This window comes from Dipodomys spectabilis, unplaced genomic scaffold (genome assembly GCF_019054845.1).
Source record: "Dipodomys spectabilis isolate Male_0828 unplaced genomic scaffold, ASM1905484v1 ptg000173l, whole genome shotgun sequence".
In the NCBI taxonomy this organism is placed as follows: domain Eukaryota; kingdom Metazoa; phylum Chordata; class Mammalia; order Rodentia; family Heteromyidae; genus Dipodomys; species Dipodomys spectabilis.
The window spans coordinates 9,916,602-9,925,070 of NW_024870850.1; positions in this window are offsets into that span (position 1 = coordinate 9,916,602).

Sequence of the window (8,469 nt, forward strand, 5' to 3'; positions counted from 1 at the left end):
GAGGGCCTGTTCTCTTGGGCAGATTTAACAGAAATAGAGTAATAGATGAAGAGAACAGGATAAATGTTTCTCTTCTGAGCCAGCCACAGGTGGCTCATACTGGTAATCCTGGGTATAGAAGCAACAAAGATTTCTACCTCAGAATCCAAGTCAGGCTAGGCCCCAGCACTGATGCTCTTGCAAGGTCTTGCTGGCTACCAACACCAAATAGCATTTGCATACTTACTTTTCCAACTTACATTTGCCAAGCCCTTCCTCATAAATATATGCAGCCAGTTCACAGAACCAGCCACCATGGTGAACTCTGGGTAAAGCAGGACCCTATATTGGGACCTTGGTTTCACTTCTATTATGAGGAACTAATAGAGAAGACAGGTAGGGAGACATGGACAGAGCTGGCACCACACAGTTGTACAAGTGGTGACAAGAATTACCAAAGCACTCTGGACATGATGGGGACACAGCAGAGCAAGACCCATCCATACACCCACAGCTACCAGGATCCTCAGTGGGCAAGCCTACTATGTTCCCAGAAAGTCACAGATCATAGAACATCTCTGTCTAACAGTGGACCACCACAATATATTGATAGGTGCAGTCTGATGGTCAACGACATGCAAGCACTGAAGAAGTTCAAGGTTCAGAGTGCAAATATCCAATTGGATATCTGCATTGACCTTGAAGTATTGATCTGTAATAGCTGAATTCAGGGAGACTGTTGGTAACACCAGGAGCAGTAAATAAATGCCTTGACCACTTCTGGATACTTATGCATGTGCAGATGGTATGGAAAGCTGAATGGTTCATTTCAGCAAACTTCTGTGGCTCACTTGGCCCTGGATTGTGAGGCTGCCCATCCTTATGTTTGACGGTGCTCCAATAACTCTGATTGGGCCTTTTCAGGCCATGGCACTCTATGACCATTTGACCTTCACATGGCATCTTCTGGTGTCATCCATTCCCCTCATCCCTAGTGACCCTTGATTGGTTGTGCTTTTTCTGTTCAACTTTTTGCTTTCAAACTAATTTGTGAACAACTCAACAAGAAAGGAATCCATTCCTGGAGTTTCATTATCTACAGTCTTGGATGAAATCACACCCTGAAGGAGTGGAGAGGAAGATTGTACACATGTTTTCTAACTTCTGTTTTGACCTTGAAGCCGGACCCCAGATGCAGAGCCAGAGGGCAGAATGGGCTCTGCATTCCTCTGGGACAGTAGAGGCCATCCAGGTAACAAGAAGCCACAAAAACTGAAGATCCATTTAGACACCTGCCTGACACAGAAATCACAGTCTGCATCCAGAATCACAGCTCCAGGTCAAAGCAGCAACAATGTTCCCTGTGGCTCTGACACTGCTTCTCCAGCATCCACACCAGGTCAGTTCCTCTGAAGACAGCAGACGGATTTGCACAGAGAAATCTGTGGCATGCAGCAGGGGAGATGTGGTCATTGCTGGATTTTACCCCATCTATTCTTGGGAATTATTCATTCAAAGCTTGAATGACCCTACCCTGCAGCAACAGAACATTCAGTAAGTGATTTCTTGGCTTTCCTTAAATTGTGAATTTTCTCTTTGGGTTACAGTCAGAGGTGGGGGAAGTTTGGACACAATCACTGATGTCCTCTGCATCTTCTACATTGCCCTCACTACAACAGCTCTACTTCATTTCAGATTTTCCTGATGAGTATTATTCTTTCATCCAAGGGTAAAGAGTTTTCTGTCTGTCTTCCATTCCACTCCCCTTTCCAGAGATGTCCGACCACCCCACCATCACTGTGACTCCTCCACTCATCACTGTTACTCAGGGTCACTGGGGTGACCAAGAGTCCATATGGACACTAAAGAGCAATGTCCCCATCCATAGTGCAAAGGCCCGGGAATCTTCAATCAATTCTGTACTTTACACTTTTCAAAACAGGACCAATGTTTGGAATTATTTTGTGTCAGCAAAGCTCTGGGAATGGGGAGCTGCTGGACAAATCAGTAATAAGAGATTCAAGACATGTTTGATTTTTTCCCCTTAACTAATGTAAGTAAACGTCTGCCCTGATGTCCGTGTCTTGGCCTGTGTCCCATGTCATTCCCAGAAGCTCTGCTTCCATTCCTTGTCCTCCAACATCTTTCCCGGCTTATTTATTTTTCCCTAATCATAACTTCCTAAACTATATTTGAATGTTTTTTTCATATCTATTGTCAGTAATGGGGCTTCAACTCTGGGCTTCGATGCTGCCCCTGTGCTATTCAGCTTAAGACAAACGCTCCATTGCTTGGGACACTTCCAATTTTTGGGTGGTTTATTAGAGATAAGAGTCTCATGAACTCTTCTGCCTTTGATGGCTTTGGACCCTGATCCTCAGATCTCAGCCTCCTGAGTAACTAGAAAGATGCCTGACTTTTTCATGTTTTATATACACTTTCATTCATGCATTTGACCCAGGTGAGCTCACTACTTTCAGATCTACATAATTCTCTGTAAACTAGAGAAGTCATGGATGAATCTTCTCAGACAAGTTGTGTGGAAACATCCTGTTTGGGGTTGGTTTAGGAGAGGAATACTTTATTGAATGAGAGGTATGTGAAGGATATTGAAGATAATTGAACCTGGTGAGGAAGTGAATGAGAAAGATGGGGCTCATGTGTAAACCCAGCATTAGAAAAGTACCCCATGGGATGTGGGAGATGTCAGAGCTATCCTCTTCTCTGTCCATTCTCTAATTGGGCTGTGGGTTTGTGTGTGTGTGTGTGTGTGTGTGTGTGTGTGTGTGTGTGTGTGTGTGTGCATGTTCACACATACTCTGATACTCAGGCGTCATCCCAAGTCCTGATGGCTGTCCCTAAGCATTTTTTCTGTCATGACTGGCACTCTACCACTTGACCCACAGCTCTGCACCAGTTTCTGTTGAGTTGCTTGCACATAAGACTCTCACAGACATTCCTGGCCAAAGTAACTACAAAACATGATTCTCCTATATCAGCCTCCTTAGTAGTTATAATTACAGGCCTTAGCCACCAGTTCCCAATTCATATTTAGTATTACTGACATTCTAGCTGTCAAGCCTGAGAGTTAAATTGTACACAAGGACATCAACAAACATCCATGAGAGTTGAGATTCTATGAGAATTTCCCCAAAATGATTACAATGAATTCTAGGAGAACTCATTGTTCTGGAACATTCTTGATTCATATTGGCATGTGGTACCATCTGGCCTTTGAAATGTCTCTGAATTACACCAGTGGTCTGGCTTTGTGCCTGTCTTTCCAGAAATTCCAGGCAGGCTTCAGTGTTCCTGAGTCTGTAGCGACTTCCACAATGGCACCACTAGAGGGAGCGCAGGCCTTGAGGGAAGTCAGCTGTGAGGTGATAAACCACTTCAGTACCAGAGAAAACCAAAGGCAATTTTGGTGACAAATACTGTGTGGTTCTAAAAACTTCAAGAGAACTCTAATGAGTCATGGGTCCAAGTATGCCTCCTCCTGAGTGCACAGGGGGAACATATGCCTCGTCCACAGGGAATGGCCTTGTGAGTGGATTCTGCCTAGCAGTGGCAAGATCTGTGTGCCTTTGTCACAGCTGTGGACACCAGAACTTTATTACACCTGGAATACCAACCTGCAGGGTCACCAAATCAGATGAAGGTTAATGAAGTTTCCCTCGAAAATAGGGACTCTTCACTTGGGATCCTGGACTTTGATCACAGAAAAAAAATTCTAGACAAGGCACAACAGTAAGAAAATGTGGCAGAGCTTTCCTGAGTAAGGAAGCAAACAAGCAAGCAGGTAGACAAACAGGAAGCAGAAAGGCAAAGACACACTCTAACTGAGGAGAGACACACAGCTCTTGGGCTGCCAGGGGTATTCATATGGTAAAGGAAGGAGTTCTGACTTCAAAGTTATGCAAACATAGGTGCAAACTTTTGTTCTAATCATTCCTGGTGTTATGCTTTCTGAGTTTCTGTATGTTTTGGGCATTCTTTCCAGATGTTTATCCTTGAGGGAAGGTGTGCTGTTGTCTATATTTGGGGTAGGATGTTGCTAAAGTTTGGGGGAGCATCTTGGAGGAAGGCGTACATACAACAAGACAACTGCTATTTCATATGATGAGAAATGCATCTCTCAGGAAGCAATGCAACCTGTCATCTCACTTTGAAGTAAAGATAGTAGCCCTGTGTTTCTAAATCACATGTTTCTAAGTTGCCTTCTCTAGGACTCATTTTTCCCATAATTTATCCAGCTTCTTCTTGTGCTCAATGACTTTGATCCCGTAATCTTTTTTTTTAAGTTATTTCTTGCCTTTTCTTTTTTCTTTTCTTTATTTATTGTGAAAATACTGTACAGAGGGGTTACAACTACATGGGCAAGATAATGAGTACATTTCTTATCAAGCATTGTAGCCTCCTCCTTTGTTTCCCCTTCCTATCCCTTCACATCCTCCCCCCCTCCCAAATTTCCCCCTCCCCCGCACGGAAGTTGTAAAGTCCATTTTCGACATAAGGACTTGTACATCTCATTGTTGCAAGGGGTCCACCTGTATTCCTATTTAAACGATTTGTTTTTCCCCTTCCCCTCCACAAATTATACCGATATGAAATAAAGTAAAAGAAGGAGTTATACTGTGGGGGAGGGACATACAAAGAAACAAAGAAATAATCTTATAAATGTGTTGGGAACAATCACATGAAAGAAAAAAAACATTTGAATACATATCTTAGGGTTCATTTCGTTAACATCACCTTATCTGACCTTTTCTGCTTGACTCAGACATATACTAGTTATTGCAAATAACGGAAACCATGGGACCTATGTTTCTTTGGGCCTGGCTTACTTCACTTAATATAATTTTTTCTAAGCCTTTCCACTTCCTAACAATTGGAGCAATGTCATTCTTTCTGATGGAGGCATAGAATACATTGTGTATATATACCAAAATTTCTTGATCCATTCATGTACTGAGGGGTATCTGGCTAGGTTCCATATCTTAGCTATAGTAAATAATGCTGCAATAAACATAGTTGTGCTGGTAGCTTTATTACGGTCTTGTTTGTAAGTATTTGGGTAAATGCCCAACAGTGGGATTGCTGGGTCATAGGGGAGCTCTATGTGGAGCCTTTTGAGGAACCTCCATACTGCTTTCCAAAGTGGTAGAACAAGTTTACACTCCCACCAGCAATGCAGTAAGGTTCCCTTCTGTCCACATCCCTTCCAGCATCTGTTGTTATTAGAGTTCTTGATTTTAGCCATTCTAACTGGAGTGAGGTGATATCTCAATGTTGTTTTGATTTGCATTTCTTTTAGGGCGAGAGAGGTTGAGCATGTGTTCATGTGTCTATTGGCCATCCTTCTTTGCTCTTCAAAGAAGTTTCTTTTTGAGTCTTTAGCCCACTTGTTTCTTGGGCAGTTGTTTCTTTAAAGATTTGTTGTTGGGAGATTTAATTATTTGAGTTCAAGGTATATTTTAGATATGAGACCCTTGTCTGTTGTGTGGCTAGTGTTGATCTTCTCCCAATCCTTGAGCTTTCTATTGATCTTTCTAGCTGTGTCCTTTGCCATGCAGAAGCTCTGCAATTTCATGCAATCCCATTTGTCCAACCTTTCTTTGTTTTGTTGTGTTTCTGGGTCTCTACTAAAAAAGTTTTGGCATGTGCCGAGGAGACCTAGGGTTTCTCCTATTCCATCCTGTAATGGTTTCAGAGTGTCTGCTTTGACTCCGAGGTCGTTGATTCATTTGGAGTTGATTCTGGTGCACGATGATAGATAAGGATCTAGCTTTAATTTTCTACAAGTAGTTAACCAATTTTGCCAGCACCATTTACTGAAGAGGCTGTCTTTCTTCCATTCTATTTTTTTAGCTCCCTTATCGAAGATTAGATGGCTATAGGTTTATAGGTTCATTTCTGGGTTTTCAGTTCTATTCCATTGGTCCTGAGGTCTGTTCTTGTGCCAGTACCAAGCTGTTTTGATTACTATGGCTTTATAGTAGAGTTTGAAATTTGGTATTGATATTCCTCCTGCAGTTTTCTTTCTGTTAAGGATAATTTTTACTATTCGGGGTCTTTTATGTTCCATATGAATTTTTGGATTGCCTCTTCTATTTCCTTGAAGAATGAGGTTGAAATTTTGATAGGACCACATTGAATTTGTAGATAGCCTTGGGAAGTATTGCCATTTTCATGATGTTGATCTTTCTAATCCAGGGGCATGAGAGTTTTTGCCACTTTCTAAGTTCTGTTTTGATTTCCTTTTTCTAGTTTTTAATGTTTTCATCATAGAGGTCCTTCACTTCTTTGGTTAAGTTAATTCCTAGGTATTTTATTTTTTGTGGGGCTATTATGAATGGAGTTGCTTTCTTATTTCAGCCACACTTTTCTCATTATTGGCATACAGAAAAGCCATTGATTTTTTGAGGGTTAATTTTATACCCTGCTACTTTGCCAAAGTTGTTAATCAGCTTGAGTAATTTGGGAATGGAGTCTATGGGATTCTTTAAATACAAGATCATGTCATATGCAAAGAGGGAGAGTTTTCTTCTTTTTTCCCTATTTGTATCCCCTTTATGTATGCATCTTGTCTTATTGCTGTAGCTAGGCATTCTAATACTAGATTGAAGAGAAAGTGGACATCCTTGTCTTGTTTCTGAGTTAAGAGGAAATGGCTTTTGTTTTCATCATTAAGTATAATGCTGGCTGTAAGTTTGTCATATACAACCTTTATTGTATTGAAGAATGTTCCACGGATTCCTAATTTTTCCAGAACCTTCATCATAAAGGAGTGTTGGATCTTGTCAAATGCTTTTTCTGCATGGTCCCTTAATCTTAAGATATGTAGATGGATGAATACCTCTCTATTTACTGTGAGCTTCCAAAACCTCATTTTTTACTAATCTATTTTACTCCATTTTCCCCTAAATGATTTCATTCCCTTAACATTAAGGGAAGTAGATGGACAAGCTTTAAGCTTGAGTTTTTGAATTCCTGGCATGCATTAACCAGGCCTCATTTTCCTTAGTCTGTCCAGCCTGAGTACAGCATCCTCAGTCCACTGCAATCAAGACCAATACAGTGCTAGGTGAGCACTAAGATTGCCTCAGGTTGAATGTGGTAGAGGTGCATTCATGGGCCAAGATGGCCACAACCATACACAATTAGTGATAGCTAGAATAGAATTCAGACTGTCTGGTGGTAGATGACTCACAGGTACTGAGATGATTATAGGGCTCTGCCAGAGGCTGTCCTGGCTATGGGGTGATGGCAAAGTTCTAGTGCTATCATATGGCCCACACTAAGCTATGGGACAAGATCACCATCTCAATTCCCTGTATCCAACCCATGGGAAGTAGAATGGAGAACCATGCTGTGTCACAGCAGCTTGGTAAATTTTGTAAAGGAAGACACAGCTAGGCACCGGTGGCTGATGAGAGTAACCCTAGCTACTTAGGAAGCTGAGGTCTGAGTACCAGGGTTCAAAGCCATCCCAGGCAGGAAAATCCATGAGACTTTTATCTCCAAATAAACATCAGAAAACCAAAAGTGGCATTGTGGCTCAAGTGGTAGAGCACTAGCCTTGAACTGAAAAATTCAGGGACAGATCCATGGCCTAGAGTTCAAGCACTAAAACTGACAAAATAAATAAAAAGAGGCCACAGGGCCATCTTGGTGAACACTGCCATACACTCAGGCTCAATCTCCCATCCAGAAAGCCAAACTGTCAGGTGGCCCACACTCCAGCTAATGCTGATATAGACCAGTGCACATTAGTTTCCTAGAGCAACCTACATTTCTGCTTGGTTCCGTGTTGAGCACTATCTTTCTAGGGCAATGGTCTCTGAGATTCTTCACTGTGCACAAGACTGGGACTGAGCCAGATTTCAACAGAGTCACATAGCAACAGTGGCTTCGCAAGGCTAAGCAAGAAGATAGGTGTCAGCCTACTTCAACCATGGTGGAAACTGATGGAAATGGCATTTGGTTCTGCCTCAGCGACCTTCCAACATCTCCTGAAAGATTCTAGCAGATGCTTGGGTGCTAGCATCAAACAGTGCTTTTAGTTTATTCTGGATTATTAGTCCAATCATGACATGCCTGACACAGGGTTCTAAGAAAAAACTCTGACCCACTCTGCCCTGATCACTAGGAGATTGTTTCCCATACCTGCTGTCATTGACAAGATTGGAGGAGGGAGGTTGTGGCAGTGTCTTCCTTCTCTGTCTTAAACCAGTTCCATAGGAGCAATCTAAATGTCTGGACACAAGAGTAGAGACTATAACCACTTCCCCAGCACTGGTTCTAAGATACAGGGATGAGATTTAACTTTAATTCTCTCCCTCCCGGCAATGTTGAAGGATTTCTGTCCATAATGAGATAGTAATGCTGTTGACTGGGAGGAACATGGAGGCAGCTTCTTTCTTCCTTTTCTCACAAATCTTTTTCTGTTGTTTTGTTCCACTAAAGAAGTACCCTCCGGTCCACACC